The 25776-nt window shown below is 39.5% G+C and overlaps 1 protein-coding gene across 1 annotated transcript in view; it reads right to left on the reverse strand.

The window, feature by feature from the left end:
* NEXMIF (neurite extension and migration factor) overlaps nt 1-25776 on the reverse strand; it is a 146839-nt gene that overhangs the window by 120125 nt on the left and 938 nt on the right. The gene's annotated exons all lie outside the window — the stretch shown is intronic.

Below are 25776 nucleotides of genomic sequence, written 5' to 3' on the forward strand. Positions count from 1 at the left end.
ACTTTGAGCTTCAGATAAATGCACTGAGAGCGTTCCTTTAATACCCCTCCCGGAAGTTGAGGGCCTGTCTCAAATACCAAGGCAGTTCCAAACCACCCTATGTGCCTTTAATGTATATTAAGGTCTCTCTCTGCCTGACTGTTGAGTTGGGACATAGTCTTCTCCAGCCCTAGGACTGGAATTTACAGTTGGCTCTCCTGGTCCTTAGGCGAGACAGACTATTGATTCTGTCTCTCTGGAGAATCCTAATACAGATCTTATGATCACAGATGAGTCAAAGTTACAGGCCAGAAGAGTCATAAAGGAAGCCAAGTATAAGGATACAAACTGGCCCCCAATTGGGTCAGTTTTAATTCCAGCTCAACGATTAACTTTCTATTTGGCCAAAGACTTACTTGCTAACTCAAAAGTGGCAGGCGGGGGTGGGGTAATTAAATCAGTGGTTCCCAACCTGAGGTCCCTGGTCATCTTAACATCACAAAGGTAATCACTGGGATCCTCAAGTCATTTTCAATATTTCAGAACTTTAAAGAAAACAGAGCACTTAACTATCCATGCAGCTGCCCCAATTATCTAAATGCCAAGTTTCTTTGCTTTTGCCTGGAATTACAGCAACCAAGCACAATAATATTGGTTGTCCATGCTGATTAGAAATTTTGACACACACGTGTGTGTTGTGTACGAACACAGAGAAGCTATTATTTAATAAATGTAGCTTTTTCAGGAGAAAAAAGAATCTCTTTGAAGCATTAGGCCTTATGAAAAAAAGGTAAAGGAAGGGTTTGGGAGGGCATGAAAATATTGGGAAGCACTGATCTCACTTATCTGTGGCTGAGGTCCCTTACAACTCTTCCAGGCTCCCACATCTACTTGCCTCTCTTGTCTTTCCCAGTAAGGACTGCAATCTTCACTTACCTGAGACCCTGGAAATAGATGAATAATGGACTTCTTGGTCTGCCACCCTCCTAGGGTCTGAGGACAGCTGTGAAATTTCTGCAGCCCCCCATACCTGCTACACCCATGCATTGAGACCTGATTGGTTAAGTGGGGGCCTTTGGATAGACAAGAAAAAAGCAAGATTTCCCACAGCCAAGCTGGTCAGCATACAGGCAAGTTCACTGCACTGTAGATGCAGCAAGTGCCACTTCTCATTTCCCAAAGCCTTTGATAGGTGTGGCAGGTTCAGACTCCCACAGAGAAGTTGTCCGCCCAGTTTGAAGGGGAAATGCTCCTCAGTGCCTAAAGCCACTCCCTGTTATAAAGGCAGCTTTAGCTCTGCAGCTTTTGCTGGGGGGAGGGGAAAGGGGTGTGGAAAGAAGCTCCCTTGAATTGAAACTTGAATCTGGGGGTAAACACAGCTGGGACTTGTTCCAACGCTGTCTTCTATGACCTGGAAACAAGAGCACCCTATGTCCCAGCAAAACGCACGTTTGCTGAGTCTCATCCTGCCTATTTCTAAACCTCAATCAACTGCAGAAGTAAGTATCTTTAAAAATAAAATCTTTTGGCTGGGGAGAGTGTTCTTTTTAGAGGAATTTGTTTAATTATTTCAATTTAAAATCTTGAACATTTCCAATCTTGCAGTCCTCACTAATTTGCAGGCATACACTCACTCGTCAACACACAGACACACACACACACACACACACACACACACACACACACACACACACACACACACACGCCCTGAGAGAGCTTGAGGCAGAAATGCAGTTAGCCACTAGTGTGAGTCCTGGCTTTCCACTGCGTGAAAGAACAGAGCCTGGAACTGAAAAATTGAAACTGTCAGGTGCTTCTGAACAACTACTGTGATTTGACATTTGGCCCATCTAAAGAGAATCAAAGGCATCAAGGGCAAGTTAGCAATGAATTAAACTGATTAAAGCAGAAGCGTGGTGAGCTTCAGTGGGCTAAGGTCTGGCTTTCCAAGACCCAAGACCAGGAATAACGATGTTTCATTTCACTTTATTTTATTTTTTAATCTCAGCATCCTGCTTTTTTTGCTGTGTAACCTTGAGTGAGTAGCTTAATCTCTTGGTGCTTCATTGTTTCAAACACATTGAACTGTCTAGAATGATAAACCATCACCTCTCTCCCAGCAGGTTTTGATAGTTGAATGTAGTTTTGCATATACGACAATGAGTGTAACCAAAATTGTACTCAACAGTTCCAACTATATATGTGTGTGTGTAGAAGTGGTGTGGCTTTGTCAGGGATGGATGCCCCTCTCACATAAATACTGAGGAAGTTTTAAACACTGTTATCCTGTTTGTGCTCGAGCTTTGAAAAACTGAGAACCTGATCTCACCCCACAGAACGAGAAAACAAACCACTATCTCTTCCTTGGGGTGGCTTCTCTGAGCTTGGAAGCCCCAGAATTGGCTCCCCATGGGCCTCAGAGGCACCTCTTATCCTTGGTTTGGAGGTGGAGGGATGTGTCAGGGTATCCCTTGGTCATACCCCAAGCCATTTCAGACCATAATCTAACTGTTATATATGAATAATTCAGGAGCAGCAACCCTGAAAATGTCAGTCAAGGTTTTGTTGTTGTTGTTTTTTAGAAGAACAAGATCTGGTCAAAGGACAGGAACAAACTTGCTGGGGGATATAGCATGGTCCTTGTTTCTTTCTCTACATAAGTCCCTGCCTATGCTATTTTAATGGCTACATAGCAAAAGTGTGCCTTAAAAATTGTTCATTGGCAAGATTTCAATGTACAAATCTGTCTTTTGAAAACTGTACATTATGACATTACAATGTTAAGTGGGGAAAAAAGCAAGGGAAGGTGCAACCATAGAAATATTAAAAACGTACAGTAAAAAAAGTTCAGAAGATAAAAATATTAAATTGGGCAGCCCTTGATTTCTTCATTTTTATACTCTTCTGTTTTTACCACAATTTATTAAAATGGATTGTCTTTATAACAAACAATTTCAGTTTTAGGTTTCTTTCTTCTCTCTATTTTTGCCATGGAAAGTTTTCACGTACAGGATAGGGAGCCAGGGGTCTCAAGTACAATATTAAATGGACGTGTGCCCTTGTAACTAATTTTCCTTCTCTGGGCCTCTGTTACTCCTTCACAAAATGGGGTAGGAGACTGACAAGATGGTGTCCCTAGAGACCCTTCCAATTTTGCTCTTCAATGTTTTATAGCCAAAATCACTGGGCTGGCTGAGCTGCCTAAAGCCTTTGCAAATTGCTCTCTGGTCCTAAGAGCTATCAATTGGTTGGATTCTCCAATTTTCTTATAATGTGATTAGATATAATTTTATCATGAAAAATATCATGAAAAAGTAAGATACATGTAATTGGCTCTACAGCAGGGGTCCCCAACCCTTGGGCCGCAGACCCATACTGGAACCAGACCATGACCTGTTAGGAGACTGGCTGCACAGCAGGAGGTGAGCAGCTGGTGAGGGAGCAAAGCTTCATCTGCCACTCCCTATTGCTCCTTGCGTTACCACCTGAACCATCCCCCCTCCTCCCATCTGTGGAAAAACTGTCTTCCACGTAACTGGTCCCTGGTGCCAAAAAGGTTGGGGACCACTACTCTACAGTACAGTTAGAGTGGGCAAAGGAAATGTAAAAAGGAAAATGGAATACAACCCTAAACAAGATGTTGAATAAAGGAAAAGAAAACTAGCTACAGAATGACGCATACATTAGGATATTATTTATGTAAATTAAGAAAAACAAACAGGACAATTCTATATATTGCTTATGGATATATAAATTATATGGATGAACACATACCAAATTCATCTGTGCCTCTGTGAATGACTGGAGAGGAATAGGGAACAGAATTTAACTTGTGTCTAGTGTATTATTTCTCTCACTGGAAAAAACCTAAAGCAAACTTTATGTTAAAAATCGTAACAGATATGGGTTCCAGAAGAAGAAGAGAAAAACAGAGGGACTGAGAAAATATTTGAAGAGATTATAGTTGAAAACTTCCCTAATATGGGAAAGGAAATAGTTAATCAAGTCCAGGAAGCACAGAGAGTCCCATACAGGATAAATCCAAGGAGAAATACATAAAGACACATATTAATCAAACTGTCAAAAATTAAATACAAAGAAAACATATTAAAAGCAGCAAGGGAAAAACAACAAATAACACACAAGGGAATCCCCATAAGGTTAACAGCTGATCTTGCAACAGAAACTCTGCAAGCCAGAAGGGATTGGCAGGACATATTTAAAGTGATGAAGGAGAAAAACCTACAACCAAGGTGACTCTATCCAGCAAGGATCTCATTCAGATTTGATGGAGAAATTAAAACCTCTACAGACAAGAAAAAGCTGAGAGCTCAGCACCACAAAACCAGCTTTAAAACAAATGCTAAAGGAACTTCTCTAGGCAAGAAACACAAGAGAAGGAAAAGATCTACAATAACAAACCCAAAACAATTAAGAAAATGGTCATAGGAACATACATATTGATAAATACCTTAAATGTAAATGGATTAAATGCTCCCACCAAAAGTCACAGACTGGCTGAATGGATACACAAACAAGACCCATATATATGCTATCTACAAGAGACCCACATCAGACCTAGAGACACATACAGACTGAAAGTGAGGGGACGGAAAAAGATATTCCATACAAATGGAAACCAAAAGAAAGCTGGAGTAGCAATTCTCATATCAGACAAAATAGACTTTAAAATAAAGACTATTAGAATAGACAAAAAGGACAACACATAATGATCAAGGGATTGATCCAAGAAGAAGATATAACAATTGTAAATATTTATGCACCCAACATAGGAGCACCTCAATACATAAGGCAAATGCTAACAGCCATAAAAGGGGAAATCGACAGTAACACATTCATAGCAGGGGACTTTAACACCCCACTTTCACCAATGGACAGATCATCCAAAATGAAAATCAATAAGGAAACACAAGCTTTAAATGATACATTAAACAAGATGGACTTAATTGATATTTATAGGACACTCCATCCAAAAACAACAGAATACACATTTTTCTCAAGTGCTCATGGAACATTCTCCAGAATAGATCATATCTTGGGTCACAAATTAAGCCTTGGTAAATTTAAGAAAATTGAAATTGTATCAACTATCTTTTCTGACCACAACACTATGAGACTAGATATCAATTACAGGAAAAGATCTGTAAAAAATACAAACACATGGAGGCTAAGCAATACACTACTTAATAACGAAGTGATCACTGAAGAAATCAAAGAGGAAATAAAAAAATACCTAGAAACAAATGACAATGGAGACATGACGACCCAAAACCTTTGGGATGCAGCAAAAGCAGTTCTAAGAGGGAAGTTTATAGCAATACAATCCTACCTTAAGAAACAAGAAACATCTCAAATAAAGAACCTAATCTTACACCTAAAACAATTAGAGAAAGAGGAACAAAAACCCCTCAAAATAGCAGAAGGAAAGAAATCATAAAGACCAGATCAGAAATAAATGAAAAAGAAATGAAGGAAATGATAGCAAAGATCAATAAAATTAAAGCTGGTTCTTTGAGAAGATAAACAAACTTGATAAACCATTAGCCAGACTCATCAAGAAAAAAAGGGAGAAGACTCAAATCAATAGAATTAGAAATGAAAAAGGAGAAGTAACAACTGACACTGCAGAAATAGAAAAGATCATGAGAGATTAAGACAAGCAACTCTATGCCAATAAAATGGACAACCTGGAAGAAAAGGACAAATTCTTAGAAATACACAACCTGCCAAGACTGAATCAGGAAGAAAGAGAAAATATGAACAGACCAATCACAAGCATTGAAATTGAAACTGTGATTAAAAATCTTCAGACAAACAAAAGCCCAGGACCAGATGGCTTCACAGGCGAACTCTATCAAACATTTAGAGAAGAGCTAACACCTATCCTTCTCAAACTCTTCCAAAATATAGCAGAGGGAGGAACACTCCCAAATTCCTTCTACGAGACCACCATCACCCTGATACCAAAACCAGACAAGGATGTCACAAAGAAAGAAAACTACAGGCCAATATCACTGATGAACACAGATGCAAAAATCCTCAACAAAATACTAGCAAACAGAATCCAACAGCACATTAAAAGGATCATACACCATGATCAAGTGGGGTTTATCCCAGGAATGCAAGGATTCTTCAATATATGCAAATCAATCAACGTGATACACCATATTAACAAATTGAAAGAGAAAAACCATATGATCATCTCAATAGATGCAGAGAAAGCTTTCGACACAATTCAACACCCATTTATGATAAAAACCCTGCAGAAAGTAGGCATAGAGGGAAATTTCCTCAACATAATAAAGGCCATATATGACAAACCCACAGCCAACATCGTCCTCAATGGTGAAAAACTGAAAGCATTTCCATTAAGATCAGGAATAAGACAAGGTTGCCCACTCTCACCACTCTTATTCAACATAGTTTTGGAAGTTTTAGCCACAGCAATCAGAGAAGAAAAGGAAATAAAGGAATCCAAATCGGAAAAGAAGAAGTAAAACTGTCACTGTTTGCAGATGACATGATACTATACGTAGAGAATCCTAAAGATGCTACCAGAAAACTACCAGAGATAATCAATGAATTTGGTAAAGTAGCAGGACACAAAATTAATGCACAGAAATCTTTGCATTCCTATACATTAATGATGAAAAATCTGAACGTGAAATCAAGAAAACTCTACCATTTACCATTGCAACAAAAAGAATAAAATATCTAGGAATAAACCTACCTAAGGAGACAAAAGACCTGTATGCAGAAAATTATAAGACACTGATGAAAGAAATTAAAGATGATACAAATAGATGGAGAGATATACTATGTTCTTGGATTGGCAGAATCAACATTGTGAAAATGACTCTACTACCCAAAGCAATCTACAGATTCAATGCAATCCCTATCAAACTACCACTGGCATTTTTCACAGAACTAGAACAAAAAATTTCACAATTTGTAGGAAACACAAAACACCCCGAATAGCCAAAGCAATCTTGAGAACGAAAAACGGAGCTGGAGGAATTAGGCTCCCTGACTTCAGACTATACTACAAAGCTACAATAATCAAGACAGTATGGTACTGGCACAAAAACAGAAAGATAGATCAATGGAACAGGATAGAAAGCCCAGAGATAAACCCACACACATATGGTCACCTTATCTTTGATAAAGGAGGCAGGAATGTACAGTGGAGAAAGGACAGCGTCTTTAATAAATGGTGCTGGGAAAACTGGACAGGTACATGTAGAAGTATGAGATTAGAACACTCCCTAACACCATACACAAAAATAAGCTCAAAATGGATTAAAGACCTAAATGTAAAGCCAGAAACTATCAAACTCTTAGAGGAAAACATAGGCAGAACACTCTATGACATAAATCACAGCAAGATCCTTTTCGACCCACCTCCTAGAGAAACAGAAATAAAAACGAAAATAAACAAATGGGGCCTAATGAAAGTTCAAGGATTTTGCACAGCAAAGGAAACCATAAACAAGACCAAAAGACAACCCTCAAATGGGAGAAAATAGTTGCAACTGACTATTGCAATGAAGCAATGTCAAAGGATTAATGAAGCAACTGACAAAGGATTAATCTCCAAAATTTATAAGCAGCTCATGCAGCTCAATAACAAAAAAAACCAAACAACGCAATCCAAAAATGGGCAAAAGACCTAAATAGACATTTCTCCAAAGAAGATATACAGACTGCCAACAAACACATGAAAGAATTCTCAACATCATTAATCATTAGAGAAATGCAAATCAAAACTACAATGAGATATCATCTCACACCAGTCAGAATGGCCATCATCAAAAATTCTACAAATCATAAATGCTGGAGAGGGTGTGGAGAAAAGGGAACACCCTTGCACTGCTGGTGGGAATGTGAATTGGTATAGCCACTATGGAGAACAAAATGGAGGTTCCTTAAAAAACTACAAATAGAACTACCATATGACCCAGCAATCCCACTACTGGGCATATACCCTGAGAATACCATAATTCAGAAAGAGTCATGTACCAAAATGTTCATCGCAGCTCTATTTACAATAGCCAGGAGATGGAAGCAACCTAAGTATCCATCATCGGATGAATGGATAAGGAAGATGTGGCACATATATACAATGGATTATTACTCAGCCATAGAAAAAACGAAATTGAGCTCTTTGTAATGAGGTGGATGGACCTAGAGTCTGTCATACAGAGTGAAGTAAGTCAGAAAGAGAAAGACAAATACCGTATGCTAACACATATATATGGAAATTAAGAAAAAAATGTCATGAAGAACCTAGGGGTAAGACAGGAATAAAGACACAGACGTACTAGAGAATGGACTTGAGGATATGGGGAGGGGGAAGAGTAAGCTGTGACAAAGAGAGAGAGTGGCATGGACATATACACACTACCAAACGTGAAATAGATAGCTAGTTGGAACCAGCCACATAGCACAGGGAGATCAGCTCGGTGCTTTGTGACCACCTAGAGGGGTGGGATAGGGAGGGTGGGAGGGAGGGAGACGCAAGAGGGAAGAGATATGGGAACATATGTATATGCATAACTGATTCACTTTGTTATAAAGCAGAAATTAACACACCATTGTAAAGCAATTGTACTCCAATACAGATGTAAAAAAAATGGTAACAGTTGTTATGCAACATGAATAAATTCTAGAGATCTGCTGTACAACATAGTGCCTATAGTTAACAATACTGTACTGTAAACTTAAAATTTGTTAAGTGGTAGATATGTTAAATGTTCTTACCACAATAAAAAAATGTTAAGTTTGTCAATTCTGAGTAAAGATCTAGGTGTGTTTGTTGTATTACTGATTCTAAATGTTCTTCAGTATTTTTCTAATCACTCAAAATAAAATGTAAGTCATTTTTAAAAGCAAAATTTGATTATTTCTTTTCCATATTTTTCACAATCTGAAATGTTCATGGATTATTTTGATAAATGGTAAGTGAATTTAATCTCAAAACTAGGGAAATGGAAAAGAGAAAAAAGTAACAAGACAAAGAAAAATGAAAGAGGGGGTCACCAGGATGAGATACAGAGAGGCTCTTGGAGCCTCAGGAACTTTTGGCCCGAAGCTAACAAACTCTATAAGCCAAAGATTTAATGAATGAACCCATTGCAAGATGGGTGCTTTTGGGTGTTCAATCCCCCATCCCCCACCATATGTATTTAAAACCCTACTCTGTTTCATTGATTTTCTCCGGACAGAAACTTTCAGTGAGTCTCCTCCAACTACCTAGCCTTTCAGGGACAAATTTTCCATCTTGGCTTCCAAGGCGGCTGTTACAACACCACAAATCACCTTCTGCCATCCCTTCTTGAGCCAAACTCCTACTGGTTTCCAGGAATCATATGGGGAATATGGCTCTCTGAATTTATTCCCTCACAGTACTCAGCACACAACATTTCTTAATCTAAATGTCTTACTACAAAAGCTGAACCTGCTGAAGATAAAAGCTTTTCATTTTTCCCCTACTGCCCTTCCCCAAGCTAAATCCTCATCACAGTCAGAAATGCCACTTTATCCTCCAACTCTGAAGAAAGCTCAGTCATCTCGGCTCTTTGCTGCGTTCTGATTGATAATTGAATCCATTTGCTTTTATCAACTCACTGTCTCTTGATTTCCCCCATGGTCCCTTCTGTCAGCCCTTTTCCGGCAGCCGTCCTTGCTTTTTGTGGGCACCTCACAATATATTTTTGAATGGCTCTTCCTACCCTGACCCTCTGCCACACCCAGGAGCCATAGCCTCCCTTGGCTGAGGTAACTAAAGTGCTGGCTCCACACTTAGCTCTCTAAGGGTAGCAATGACCTTGCATCCAGCCACACAATATGCCAGGAAAGCAGCTATAGTCAAAGGAGATATGGATCCCGGGCAACATCAAGTGGAAGGTTAAAGGCTCTGCTGATAAGTGAGGGGGGGTGGGCTGTGAAGGCGAGGGAGAGTGTTAAATGGAATGGATGAGCACAGGCTTCATGTGTTCGGAAGTGAAAGACCCCCTTACCTCACTATTCAAAGAGACCACTGATAGGGCAATCTAAGGGAAGGAATCGGGGCTTGGCCTGTAGTTATCACTCTGTCCCTGATTTACAGTGTGGCTTTGGGAAATTCACTTTAAAGTATCTGAGACTCAACTTCCCCATCTAGAAAAAGTTACCATTGTGGAAACTGTCGCTGTGGAAAAAGACCTAGGAGATTAGCTCTAGACCAAGCCCTCATTTCACAGTTTGAAAACTCTGAGGCCCAGGGAGGAGAAGCAATTTGTCCTATGTGGTCTTCAATATTTACCTTTCCTAAGTCCATGAGGTTGTTTGTGAGGTCAAATGAAATAAAACATAGGAGCCCTTTGAATCCTCTAGAAGAGAGGGTGTATTATTTTTGGCAGCTTTAGTGCCTATGGTCCCTTAACATAACTGTCTCCTAAAGAAGACATACCAATCTTAGTTTTTACTTCCTCAGGACCACTGAACACACAGCTGTCTCTCTCAGCTGGCCATCTCCGCAACAAGCCCAGATAGTAGCTCTCTGCCCTATCATCCACTGCTGCCTCTCCCACCTCAGGCTATCCCAGCTGCCTAAGCACTCCTTCTATCTGAGGGTCTAGAAACAGCTGGTAGCCCTAGCATCCTCCTCTGAGCTCACTGTAGCCAATGCTGCCTTACATTGTGTGACACCCAGGATTTCAGTGCCATAAGTAAAACACATGGAGAAGGGAGAAGCTCATTACTAAGGGCCTTCTAGAGGAATCTTGGGAGTGGAGTCAGAGCAATGCAGACCAGAGAAAGGCTGAGGAAGACCAAAAGGACAGAGGGCAAAATAAAGAGCATACCTAGGATCACACGTTTCCTTTCAGTGCATATTATGCCCAGATGGCTTTTCATTTAAAAGAGTAATTTGAGGGTGTTCTTGTCTAGTATGTGGCTCAGCTGTCTGAGGCAGGCCTCTGGATTCTTTTTTTTTTTTAGATTATTATTGGAGTATAGTTGCTTTACAATGTTGTGTTAGTTTCTACTGTGCAGCAAAGTGAATCGCTATATATATACATATATCCCCTCTTTTTTGGATTTCCTTCCCATTTAGGTCACCACAGAGTACTGAGTAGAATTCCCTGTGCTAAACAGTACGTTCTCACTAGTTATCTATTTTATACATAGATGTCAATCCCAATCTCCCAATTCATCCCACCCTCCACTTTGCCCCTTGGTATCCATACATTTCTTCTCTAAGTCTGTGTCTCTATTTCTGCTTTGTAAATAAGATCATCTATACCAATTTTTTCAGATTCCACATATATATGCATTAATATACGATATTTGTTTTTCTCTTTCTGACTTACTTCACTCTGTATGACAGTCTCTAGGTCCATCCATGTCTCCACAAATGACCCAATTTTGTTCCTTTTTATGGCTGAGTAGTAATCCATTGTATATATGTACCACATCTTCTTTATCCATTCCTCTGTTGATGGACATTTATGTGGTTTCCATGTCCTGGCTATTGTAAATAGTGCTGTTATGAACTCTGTGGTGCATGTGTCTTTTTGAATTATGGTTTTCTCAGTGTATATGCCCAGTACTGGGATTGCTGGGTCACATGGTAGTTCTATTTTCAGTTTTTTTAAGGAACCTCCATACTGTTCTCCACAGTGACCATACCATTTTACATTCCCACCAACAGTGCAAGAGGGTTCCCTTTTCTCCACACCCTTTCCAGCATTTATTGTTTACAGATTTTGTGTTGATGGCCATTCTGACCAGTGTCAGGTGATATCTCATTGTAGTGGTGATTTTCACTTCTCTAATAATTAGTGATGTTGAGCATTTTTTCATGTGTTTGTTGGCTTGGAGAAATGTCTATTTAGGTCTTCTGCCCATTTTTGGATTGTTTTTTTTGACATTGAGCTGCATGAGCTGATTGTATATTTTGGAGATTAGTCCTTCGTCAGTTGCTTTGTTTGCAAATATTTTCTCCCATTCTAAGGGTTGTATTTTCGTCTTGTTTATGGTTTCCTTTGCTGTGCAAAAGCTTTTAAGTTTCATTAGGTCCCATTTGTTTATTTTTGTTTTTATTCTCATTACTCTAGGAGGTGGGTTAAAAAAGATCTTGCTGCGATTTATGTCAAAGAGTGTTCTCCCTATGTTTTCCTCTAAGAGTTTTATAGTGTCTGGCCTTACATTTAGATTTTGGATTTTAGATAATGGATTTAAATAATCCATTTTGAGTTTATTTTTGTGTATGGTGTTAGGGAGTGTTCTAATTTCTTTTTTTTACATGTAGCTGTCCAGTTTGCCCAGCATCTCTTGTTGAAGAGGCTGTCTTTGCTCCATTGTATATTCTGGTCTCCTCTGTCATAGATTAGGTGACCATATGTGCATGGGTTTATCTCTGGGCTTTCTATCCTGTTCCATTAACCTATATTTCTGTTTTTGTGCCAGTACCATACTGTCTTGATTACTATAGCCCTGTAGTATAGTCTGAACTCAGTGAGCCTGTTTCCTCCAGCTCTGTTTTCTTTTTCTCAAGATTGCTTTTTCTATTCAAGGTCTTTTTTGTTTCCATGCAAATTGTAAAATTTTTTGTTCTAGTTCTGTGAAAAATGCCATTGGTAATTTGATAGGGATTGCATTGAATTTGTAGACACAAGTCTTAAATGACATATTAGACCAGATAGACTTAATTGATATTTATAGGACATTCCATCCCAAAACAGCAGAATATACTATCTTCTCAAGTGTACATGGAACATTCTCCAGGATAGATCACATCTTGGGTCACAAATCAAGCCACAGTAAATTTAAGAAAATTGAAATCATATTAAGCATCTTTTCTGACCATAGTGGTATGAGATTCGAAATCAATTACAGGAAAAAAACTGTAAAAAACACAAACACATGGAGGCTAAACAATATGCTACTAAATAACCAAGAGATCACTGAAGAAATCAAAGAGGAAATTTAATAAATACTTACAAACAAATGACAATGAAAACATGATGACCTAAAACCTATGGGATGCAGCAAAAGCAGTTCTAAGAGGGAAGTTTATAGCAATACAATCCTACCCCAAGAAACAAGAAAAATCTCAAATAAACAATGTAAACTTACACCTGAAGCAACTAGAGAAAGAAGAACAAACGAAACCCAAAATTAGTAGAAGGAAAGAAATCATAAAGATCCGAGCAGAAATCAATGAAACAGAAATGAAAAAAATAAACAGTAAAGATCTATAAAACTGAAAGCTGATTCTTTGAGAAGATAAAATTGATAACCTTTAGCTAGACTCATCAAGAAAAAAAGAGAGAGGACTCAAATCAATAAAATTAGAAATGAAAAAGAAGAAGTAAAACTGACACCACAGAAATATAAATCATCCCAAGAGACTACTACAAGCAACTCTATGCCAATAAAATGGACAACCTGAAAGAAATGGACAAATTCTTAGAAAGGTACAACCTTCTAAGACTGAACCAGGAAGAAATAGAAAATATGGACAGACTGATCACAAGTAATGAAATCAAAACTGTGATTAAACATCTTCCAACAAACAAAAGTCCTCTGCTAATAAAGTGAATTTTCAGAAAATAAAGGAACTCCATTCAGGGCATTAGCTGCATCCATTTTAGGCCTCCATTAACCAATGGTGCTCAGTGCTGTAAGATATCAAAGTCATACCTGAGGGTAAAATGGTAGAGGTGAGAATCAAAAAGGAGAGATTAGTCCACCTACCTGCTTTCCATCATCTCTCAGTGGTTGGCTAGAAGTGACTTGTCCTTGATGAATCATGAGTCATTGGGATCAGAAATATCATGACATTACCACCTTATCTAAACAAATGGGTCTTTCCATTTATTCAGGTGCTAAATATATGTACGTGTAGCTACCAAAGCATTGTTAAAATAGGGCAAAAACAGTGGCTTATAGGAAAAGGGTGAGATCAATGGCAAGGAAGGCTGATTCCAGGTTCTCTTCCCAGATCTGTATAACAGTATCCTGGTCCTTTGGCCCCTCTGCTTAACTAGTGATCATTGTCTTCAAAATTAAGTGGTGTATTTGCAGCCTTCTTGAAAGACAAAGTAACAAATCGGGATTTTGGTTGCTCCCACTATATTATCTCCATATCTCTGAGTAACAAACCAGGAACAAAGAGTAACAAACCTCTTCCCCACAAATACACATATGGAAGGATCTAGGTGAGCCACGGTCCTGGATTTACAACCTATACCTTGACCTTGGGTTATAAAGTATGCCTATCTCTCTCTTTACAGCCTAACTTCCAAACTGCTTCTCCCTCAGATGAGTATGCATTTTTGTGTAGCTTTAAGTCAAACCACATAAATCTGAAAAACTCATTGTAGCACTGCACAATTCCCTTTCTTTCACTTATTTAGCCAAATGGTTTTACTGTGTCATTTATGAAACATCTTAACATGTCAAGGCCACAGCTTTACAAATATAGGATTTGCTATGGGAAAAGGCAATGTGACTTATATACCATACATATAACATATATTCAATAGACAATGGGTACACCTCTTCCCTTGCTGAGAGATAAAGTACATAGGCAGTCCATAAAAGCAAACACTCAAAAGATGTATTTCCAAATATAGAGATCCAATAAGGGAAAATGTTACTGAACTACCCCTAGGGGAAACTGTGAACACTGACTCTACATTAAGGACACTTCTACAAGTCTAAGCAAAGAGAGATTTGAGAAGGCAACAGTTATGCCAGTGCACAAAGAAGCTGTGTAACAGGGTCTACTGACTCTCTAGGCCTTGGACAAAAAAAGTGCCAAGTCAACACGGAGCTCTGTGAAGGACAGAGCTCTTTCACAAATGCTCCCAACTGGCTGAGCATGCTGGAAGCCTCAAGTATCAGAACACAGGGGCCACCAACATGCCAAATAAACCCTAGATTCTACAAATCAAATGAATACCCTTTTCATAACCTACTCTTTTCTGTTAATATTTCTTCAGTCAATGGTTACTTCAGTCATGGAGGTGGAGTTTGTTGCTATGAATAAACAAACTTCTTCCCAATAGGGGAGAATTTCCCTTTAACCAAATGGAATGGTATAGGAATCTGCAACATGTCACCTCACCTCTGTTACAAAGATTGAGAGGAAGAAACTTGGTTAATACTATGCTATAGTTTCTATCAACTCTACTGGGTCGATAATGTCCAGTTAAGTTCCCTGTACCCATATCTCTGTAGTATTCATAGCACCTCAGGCTTTGGAAACAAACCCCAGCCACAGACCTCAAATCCAATAACTAGGTCTTTGTCGTATTCTACCTGTGCCACAGTATCTAACCCCAAACCTCAATTCTTATCGGACCAAGCTCCCTTCCCCACCCCTTGTCTTCCTATGACAGTGTTCTATGTATGTGTTGTCCAATATGGTAGCCACTAACCACATATGGGTATTAAGCACTTGAAATGTGACTGAATTCCAACCCCCACCTGGAAGTAATGAGAAGCCCTGCCCTCCAAGTGTCAACAGAGGCTGAGTGGGGAACCTGAACTTCCACTTCCACCTGGCAATAACAAAGGCAGCAAGCACACTCCCTTCCCCTGCTGAAGCAGTATCAGAAAAAGTTAGCTAAAACAGAAGGTTTAAATAAGATCCAGAGTCTCATAATGTACTACAAAAATGTCCAGGTTTCTGTTAAAAATCACTCATCATACCAAGAACCAGAAATATTTGAAGCTAAATGAAAAACGCAAGCAAATAGCTGTCAAAGCCAAGATGACAGAGATGTTAGAATTATCTGGCAAAGATTTTAAAGCAGCCATGATAAAAATGCTTCAATAATCAATTACAAACACTCTTAAAACAAATGAAAAATAGAAAGTCTCAGCAAAGAAATACAAGATATATGGAAGGACCAAGTGGAAATTTTAGAAATGAAAAATACAATAACTAAAATTCTTTTAGAAATCTCAATATGTGTGCTCTACAACAGAATGAAGAGGACTGAGGGAAGAATCAGCTAACTTGAAGATAAAATGATAGAAATTATCCAATCTGAACAACAAAGAAAATTAGATTGAAAAAAAAAATGAACAGGGTCTCAGGGTCTCTGTGGGACTATAAATAAATATCTAACTTTCCTGTCATTATAAGAGGCCTGGAACAATAGGATAAAGAAGGCAGGACAGAAAAGTATTCAAAGAAATAATGGCTGAAAACTTCCCAAACTTAGCAAAAGACATAAACCTACATATTCAGGAAGCTAAGAGTATTCCAAACTGGATGAACCAAAGAAATCTATGCCAAGGCACATCAGAGTCAAACTTTTGAAAACTACAGACATTTTTTTTTAAAAAACTTGAAAGCAGTGAGAAATGATGTCTTACTAACAGGGGAAAAAACAATTCAAATGACAGCAGATTTCAGAAGCCATGGAGACCAGAAGGGAGTGGCACAACCTTTTTCAAGAGTTGCAAGAAAAGAACTGTCAACTCAGAATCCTATATGCAGTGAAAGTATCCTTCAGGAATGCAGGGAAAAATCAAGAAATTCTCAGATGAAGAAAAACCAAGAGAATTCACTGCTAACAAACCTGCACTAAAAGAATGACTAAAGGAAGTTCTCTAAACAGAAAGAAAAATATAGAGGAAGGAATCTTGAAACCTCAAGAAGGAAGGAAGAACAACAGAGAGTAAAAGTAAGAGTAAATACAATTGACTTTGCTTCTCCTGTTGAGTTCTCTCAATTATGTTTGACAGTTGAAACAAAAATTATAACACTGTCTGATATAGTTCTAAATATATAGTGAGGAAATATCTAGGACTATAATATTTTAAATGAGGGAGGAGAAAAGGACTTAAAGAGAGGTAAGGTTTATTTAAACAGGTAAAATGTTGATACTAGTAGACTGTGATAAGTTGTGTACAGGAACTCTGGAAAACAGTTTTGCAGTTTCTTAAAAAAATAAACATATACGGGCTTCCCTGGTGGCACAGTGGTTGAGAGTCCGCCTGCCGATGCAGGGGACATGGGTCCGTGCCCCGGTCCAGGAAGATCCCACATGCCACGGAGTGGCTAGGCCCATGAGCCATGGCCGCTGAGCCTGCGCTTCCAGAGCCTGTGCTCCGCAACGGGAGAGGCCACAACAGCGAGAGGCCCACGTACCGCAAAAAAATAAAACCAAAACTAAACATATACTTACCATATGACCCAGTTATCACACCCCTGGGCATTTTCCCTAGAGAAATGAAAACATGTTCACACAAAAAACTGTACACTAACCCGCACAGCTTTCTTTGTAATAGCAAAAAACTGGAGACAACCAAAATGTCCCTAACATGTATGGTTAAACAAACTGTGATACATGCATACCATGGAATACTGTTCAACATTATAAAGGCATGTACTGTTTATACAGAAGACAACTTGGATAGATCTCAAGGGCATTATGCTGAGTGAAAAAAGCGAACCTGAAAAGGTCACATACTCTATGACTCCATTTATATTAACATTTTTTGAAGTGACAAAACTATAGATTTATATTTTAAAAAGATTAGTGATTGCCAGGGGTTAGGAATAGTGGAGGTGAGGGGGGTGAGTGTGACTATAAAAAACAATAAAGAGATAGCACAAGACAGATCTTTTCTGGTGATGGAATAGTACTTTATCTTGATTGTGGTAGTGGTACACAAATCTACACATGTGATAAAATGACACAGAACTAAACAAACCCATTGTTCTAATATCAAGTTCATGGTTTTGGTCTTATACTATAGTTATATAAGATATAACTATTGGGGGAATTGGGTAAAAATTACACAGGACCTCTCTGTCTTTGCAAGTTCCTGTGAATCTATAACTATTTCAAAATGGAAAGAAAAAAAATCAAGTCACTGTGGTAGCCAGAGTAATGACCCTCCAAAGTAGGGTCATTACTATAATCTGTGAATATGTTAGGTTATATGGCAGAAGGGGAATTAAGGTTGCAGATGGAGTTAAGTTTGCAAATCAACTAACCTTGAGATAGGGAGATAATCCTGTACTATCCATCCAAGTAGACCCAATGTAATTACCGAGGTCTTTAAAAGTGGAAGAGGGAGGCAGAAGAGTGAGAGTCAGAGAAGGAGATGTGACGATGGAAGCAAGATTGAAGTGATGCAATGTAAGGAATCAATCCACCATTGCTAACTTTGAGAATGTAGGGGGATCCGTGAACCAAGAAATGTGGGCAGAATCTAGAAGCTGGAAGACAAGAAAATGGAGTTTCCCTTACAGCCTCCAGAAAGGAATTCAGCCCTGCTCACACCTTGATTTTAGCCCAGGGAGGCCTATTTCAGATTCCTGACCTCTAGAATTGTAAGATAATAAATTTATGTTGTTTTAAACCACTAAGTTTTTGGTAATTTGTTACAGCAGCTATAGAAAACTAATATAATCACCAACTAGGAGTTAAAAACTAACCCACTCAAAGATGGACAACTGGCTTTTTGCAGAGTACATTCAATTCATTAGTCAGAAGTCAATAACTAAGGACTAAAATCTTGAGTCAATGGTCAACACATCATGGCTAATGCTATCTGCAGTTCCACATCACCAATGATATCAATGATAGAAATCTTGCCTCAGAATTGCAGGGAAAAGAAACATGTTACTCCCTATTAAATGGGGCCTGCTAAGCCAATGCAGCAATAAGAACAGAAACATTTGTGCCATGGAGGCTGGAAATCTTGTCTCAACTTAGCTAGAGGTAACTGTTTGGTAGGGAATTTCCTGCTGTATTAGAAAAGAGGACATTTATACTTATTTTCTAACAGGGAGAGTGTAGAAATAATAGAAAAATGCATTAAATTAGAAAAAGGGTAAGGTAAATTAATAAAGATGGTAAAAAGACCCAGCCAGAAACAAAACTAATTTTCTATAAGACAGGAGAATCTGTTTTATTCTTTTCTCTTCCCCAGTATCCCAGTGCTTAGCACATAGTAGATGCTCAATAAATGTTTGCTGAATTGAATTAGAAATGATCATTAATAGATCCATCCAGATTTAGAATTCCATTAGCCCTCATACTCTGCCATACCCCAAACTGCTAAGAAAAGAAGCAAGGAGACAGGCAAGAAACATTTATTCATGGACAGGAATACCACATATTCCTACCATCACAACTGCATGGCACAGATGTGACATATATTCATGTTTGCAGAGGTTAAGGAGCTTTGCCTTTAATATATGATGTTAGATCTCCAGGATGGCTAATACTGCAAAAGGCCCATGAGTCCCAAGGGTCGTCCTTATGAAGATATCTGGACACCACCTCCCTCTCTGGCTCCATCACTGTACTTAACAATCAGTGCTAACAAGAGCTTCCTATTTTTGTCAAGGCCACTGGCTAAGAGGAATATATAGAGATAGAGCAAGAGATGAAGAAGAGAGAGAGATGGGGGTAGGTAAGCATGAGTGAGCTTTTATGTAATGTATTTTATATATTAATAATGAACCTGTGAAGGGTGAGTGCTGAACAGACATTTTTAAGAATCTGAAAGTTGACAAGTCAAGGATTTGGAGAAACTAGACTTGACTTGTTTTTGGTGAGAATAGTAATGTCAAAATGAGTGTAAGTGACTCTTTTTCATAATAAAAAATGCCTGTGAAGGCTAATCAGAAAAATGCTTATAACAGTAGCTGTGAACCACAAGTATACTAATAACAGCCTTTTTTGGAAGAGTCATTTTCATGTCTTCCGTTTCAAGTTACCTTGACCATGACAGCCATGTGACAGGAATTACTGTAACAACTGGGCAAAGGCTAGTGCAGAGGTTTTTTTTTTTTTTTTTTTTTTTTTTTGCGTTACGCGGGCCTCTCACTGCTGTGACCTCTCCCGTTGCGGAGCACAGGCTCCAGACGCGCAGGCTCAGCGGCCATGGCTCACGAGCCCAGCCGCTCCGCGGCATGTGGGATCCTCCCAGACCGGGGCACGAACCCACGTCCCCTGCATCGGCAAGCGGACTCTCAACCACTGCGCCACCAGGGAAGCCCTAGTGCAGAGGTTTTTAACTCACAATGCATGGTTGGACTTTCTGAAAGTGTATGAAAGTGTCATATATTTAAATGAGCACGTTTCTGAAGAGAGAATCCTTGGCATTCATCATATTTTCAAAGGGGTTCATGCCAAAAAAAAAAGGTTAGGAACCACTGAGCTAGACAGTGATGGCCTACTTTTTCTACTCCCCTACTCAGTAAAGCTCTTCTTCAGAATGTGTTCCAGTTATTTAGTAACTAAAGAGACAGCAGGTCTCTGTTCAAGCAAGTTGCTGAGACCTGGTCTCTGGGTTAATAAATCACATGGATGCCTGGAATGACATGGCAAATATTGGAAAGGAAGACAGGAAGAATTTATTAGCACCACAAAATTTAAGTTACTGTAATAGGCAGGAAAGAAAAGATCACTATTGACATTTTGACTCAAACAAACAAAATCCACATGTGGATTTCACTTTTGGGGTCAACCCCCTGCCACCCCACCAGGTTCTGGACAATCTCCCAAACCCTAGATATCAGCTGACAGACATGTGTTCAGGAAATGTGGACTCATTTTAACACTGGCCTAAGTAAAGCTCAGTTATGAAGAGGAAGCTTGAAAACATTTGTAAAAGCAACTCTAAATGGCTTCACATTTTCTTCATGTCTACATTATTTCCTTTTCCATAGCAAGCCAGATTTGGCCTGTGGGCCATAGTCTCTTTTGACTCTAACCCTAGATCAATGAAAGCCAATCACAGACACTTAAGACTGGAAGGCAGTTTAAAAAGTAGTGTTGTCCATTCCACAAAAGGCAAATGGAAATATACATAATACAGTAAGTCCCGTACATACAAACGAGTTCCATTCCGAGAGCACGTTCGTAAGTCCAATATGTTCATAAGTACAACAAAGTTAGCCTAGGTACACAATCGGCTATATAGTACTGTACTGTAATAGGTTTATAATACTTTTCACAAAAATAATACATAAAAAACAAACAAAAAAAGAAAACATTTTTAATCTTAGAGTACAGTACCTTGCAAAGTACAGTAGTACAGTACAACAGCTGGCATACAAGGGCTGGCATCGAGTGAACAGGCAAGAAGAGTTACTGACTGGAGGAGGGAGAGGAGGTGGGAGATGGTAGAGCTGAAGGATCGTCAGCAATAGCAGATGGAGGGCAAGCTGCAATTTCACTCATGCCTGACGTTGATGGCACAGGTTCTGGTTCCTTGTTGGATTCAATTCTATCTACCCTCTTGAAAAAACGATCTAGTGATGTCTGGGTAGTAGCTCTTTTTTTCTCGTCGTAGGTGACACGGTAGCACTGGATTGCATTCTGAAAGGTTGCTGCAACCTTCGTGTACCATTCTAGGTCTGGGTCCTGTGCCTCAAAACTAACAGTGCCTCCTCAAATAAAGAAAATTCCCTTGCCATTTCCTGCTTCGTGAATCTCTTCGGTTCTTCAGTTACTTCTTCCTTTTGTCTCTCTCAATTATTTTCACTTTTGTTTCCATTGTTATCGCCTGCCACTTCTTAGCAGTACCAGCTACATCACCGCTGCTTTTACGCTTGCTTCTGGACATCCTGGGCTTGAAATAAAGACACTGTACTACTGTACTCTATATAGTACTGTACAGTAAAGTACACAAAAGGACAACCACTTGTAGAGGATGCATGCACGTGACAATGTACACCAGACACGTGAACTAACTTACGTGATTGGACATGCGAACGCATGTTCACATCTTTGAAAGTTCGCAACTTGAAGTTTCGTATGTAGGGGACTTACTGTATATGTAATATAAATATGTATATTAAAATTTTATTTGTATATTTGACAAGACCACATGCAAACTATTCTGGACAGAGATTTACCTGTGTACTTCTCAAAACGTGTTCTAAAAAGAAACTAACACAATATTGTAAATCAACTATACTCCAATAAAAAAAATTTAAGAAAGGAAGAATTCAGGGAATTCCCTGGAGGTCCAGTGGTTAGGACTCTGTGCTTCTGCTGTAGGGGGCCTGGGTTCGATCCCTAGTCGGGGAACTAGGATGTTGCATGCCGCATGGAATGGCAAATAAATAAATAAATAAAATAAAAAGAGAAGAATTCACACCTCAATTGGTACCACCCTCTTTTGTCTTAGAACTACTATGGTCAGGATGATCTTTCTAAACCTAAATGCCTCCTGATATGTTTTAAGCTTATAACCTATTACCAGTCTTTCATGAAAGTAAGATCAGCCACTCTCCAGCATGCAGACAACACCTCTGTGTGTGTGTGTGTGTGTGTGTGTGTGTGTGTGTGTGTGTGCACAAATGCATTTTGGAGGGATGTCTTTAGGCCCAATAATCCAATTCCGTCAAGCCCAAAGCCTGAATCATTTCTGGGATTTTACCTCCAGAAAGGCTTCTTAGCTAGGAAAAAGACAGACTGAGCTGATTAGGGACTATGACACCTTCAAAGCTCATGCAAGTTTTACAAATATAACCATCTCCCCAAATCAAGAAGCACAGTTTGATTTAAAGGTGACTTATAGTTAGGGTGACCATAGAATTTTTTTGTCCAAAATGGGACAGTTGAGAGTGAAATAAGTATGCTGGGACAACAGGTATAAACCACAACATATGACCATCCTACTTACTAGGATGCTTTAACTTAGAGGAAATGCTTTAACTTCCCCCAAACAAAATGAATCTCTATGCCTTTTGTCAATGGAAGATAGCTTGGCACTACTCTAGTAGTCAGGCCCACAGTATAATCTTGGTCTCTAACCTCTATACCTCCTCAGGTTAAACATTAGGAGCAACTTCTTGCTCAGGCTGGCTGTGTAATACTTAAAATGGGCTACTGAGGGAGAGAGGTATAACTTTTAAATGGGACTTTGGGGTGTTTGAGAAAATAGTAGATAATTGCTTATGTCAAAATCATCTTACTGAGGATGGAGAAGATGACTTATTGAAGTTCCTTTTAGAAAAATTAAGATTATGTGCATAGTAGTTGGTCCTGAAGACATCAGTCCTTTTTCCACCAGAGAACAAGAGAGGGAAAGACATCAAGACATAGTGCTTATCTATATAAAATGAGACCAAAAGGAACACGTTCCCTAGCAAAGGGTTTGGAGAAAAAGAAAGTATTCACTAGAACTGGACTTAGGAGCACAGAAACTGCAATCAATGATTCTTTGGTTAGGCTAGTCCGTCTCCTAAGCAAATACTTCTGTGAGACTGGGATCTCCACCGTTGATTGTGTCAGAAAGCCATGAGCATATGTGTTTAAAATCCAGCCCTTATCACTTTTCTCATCTCTCTTTTCCCACCTCCTAAACACAGGCAACACCACCACATTTTTAGCTCTCTCTGCTCACTAGGTAGTTTACAGGTAATCAGACAATTGTGGAAAAAAAGGAAAAGGGAAGAGAGACAGATTGGGTAAAACAGAGAGAAAGCGGCAGTGTTCTGCACTTGTTTGACTTTGGCAACAGGGTGTAATAGGTTTGCTTGTGTGTGTGTGCGTGTTTTAAAATGCATTGATGCATCGAATATTTATTCACTGAACAGGTTGATTTATTTAACAGACTTGACATATGTCAAATTCTACCATGTGCTTACATAATTGTTACCCATTTATCAGAGCTTTTATTTAGCCAAATATTTGTTTTAAAAGCATTTTCCTTTAAAAGACTTTCTCTAGCTCACTGCACAATCAATCCGTGGTTCATTTTAATTACGTTATGTTATGTTACATTGTGTTGTGTTAACAACAGCTATTTGGTGGAGGTCTCTGAAATCTAATCTTCCCAGGGCCATTTCATCTCCACCCAAAATCTATTTCTTTTTACCCAAAATCTATTTCTTTTTTCCATCAAAATAAATTTTTGGTTAAAATCACATCATAGGGAACATTTTAACAATATGTACGATGTCCTTTCATGTTATGCTATCTTACACTGTTGACTCCCCCCCAAAAAAAGCAGTTTCTCATCATACTGTTAAAATCACAGATCTGAATATTGTTAACCTAAAAAACTGGCTATAAGGACAAAAGGATATGTTTTTTTTGTATGTGAGTGTGTGTCTGTGGGGTGTGGAAGGGCAGTTGGGACAGCTAGGGGAGAGCTGTGGATAATTAGAATAAGAGAAAGTGAACAGAATCAAATTTCAAGACAAATTTTGTTGAATCACCCTACTCCATCTGAACACATGTGCACAAAGAATTATATTTTTTCAACTCAAATGCATGCAATTTATCTAGGTTCTGTGGGAGGTAAAATATTGGAAGGTATTTCCAAGAAACAAAAATGTCTAATTACTAGCTGCCATGCCTAGTTTGAGTTCCTCTATTGTAAATATGCCATTTGCAAAAGCAAGAGGTTTGTTTTGACCTCCCAGGTCAGGGAGTATGGGGACTAGTAGAGATGAGGTGTGGGAAAGAGGAAGGGAAATCCCACCATCACACAAGTGAATCTTTGACCTAGTAAGTGACTACGTTTTTGTTGTTACTGTTGGGTAAAATGTCCAAGTCTTCCAGAAATTAGACACTGTAATAAAAATGTACCAGCCCAAATTTAAATTGCTCACTAGACAGATGGTTAATTATATTCACAGCCACATATTTCACTGGGATAGAGTTTCAGACACTCAGCCAGTTTTATTTGATTAGCCGGTTTCCCAGTTAATATGTAAAATGACAGTTACTTAGGCCTTTTTTGTTCCCTTCTAAAAATATGTTTTAAATAAGTGTAAATTCTCCTCAGCCATGAGAACGTCATGGCTGTAAATAAAACGTTTGGTCATGTTACCCTATGTGTAAAAGATGTAAGGGAGATTCATTCCCCGAAACCCAAATGATCTCTATAATTCACAAAAAACCATGGAGCACCTTTGCTCACCAAGCAAAATATCTCGGCAACTATCAGCACACCCTGCTCCTCCACCAAAAACAACCAAGGAGATACTCAAATCCCAGGTTAAAGTGCTTTAGATGCTTTTTAAAAACAGCCCTGGCAGCCCTACACACAAATCATGTCTTTTCAGATAACAGTGTAGAAAATGGAATGTTAGGAAAAGGCCACAGAGCTAAGTATATTGCTGTGCACAGAATTCAACAATATGCTGGGAGCCAAAACCCAGAAGCAAAATACGAAACCCACTTATTCCAAAATGCAGAAGCTCAAAGAAAATCAAATGTGCTGGTGTCGAAATGGGTATGCCAATTTTTTTTTTTAACTTCTAAAAAAGACAGAAAACCTTGAGCGGGTTATTCGGTCCCTCACGGATCAGACAGACAGAAGCAGTCATGCTGAAACCACTGGATTCCTCAGCAGAACGGCGCCAACTCAGCGGCGCGTTTTCCACACTTTCCCGGAGCCTGGCCCCGCTCCCCGAGCGGGCTCGCGGCCTCCCCGCCCCACCGGGTGTGCGAGAGCGGAGCGGACGTGTGCTGCGGGGCGCGGCAGAGCGAAGCGCCAGAAGCCACGCAGGAAAGCGTCGATTCGACTGCCACCGAGAGCGGGAAGGGGCCGCGGGCCAATTATGCAAAGGTGACAAGCCGGGTGAGGCTCGGTAGGCCCCCAACTTAGACCCGCCCGCGGCCTTGGTCGGGTGGCGCGTGCTCAGGGGCGCTCTGTGGTCGCCAGGGCAGCCCAGCGCGCACGGGAGCCGCCGGCGACCGCGCTTCGCACCTTTGCCGCTTTGGCCCTGACGCCCGGTCGCCGCCGCCGCGTGCGTTTGCCCGCTCCCGCCGGAGCGTGCAGTGTTAGTGC

Source organism: Orcinus orca, chromosome X (genome assembly GCF_937001465.1).
Source record: "Orcinus orca chromosome X, mOrcOrc1.1, whole genome shotgun sequence".
NCBI classification, from domain to species: Eukaryota; Metazoa; Chordata; class Mammalia; order Artiodactyla; family Delphinidae; genus Orcinus; species Orcinus orca.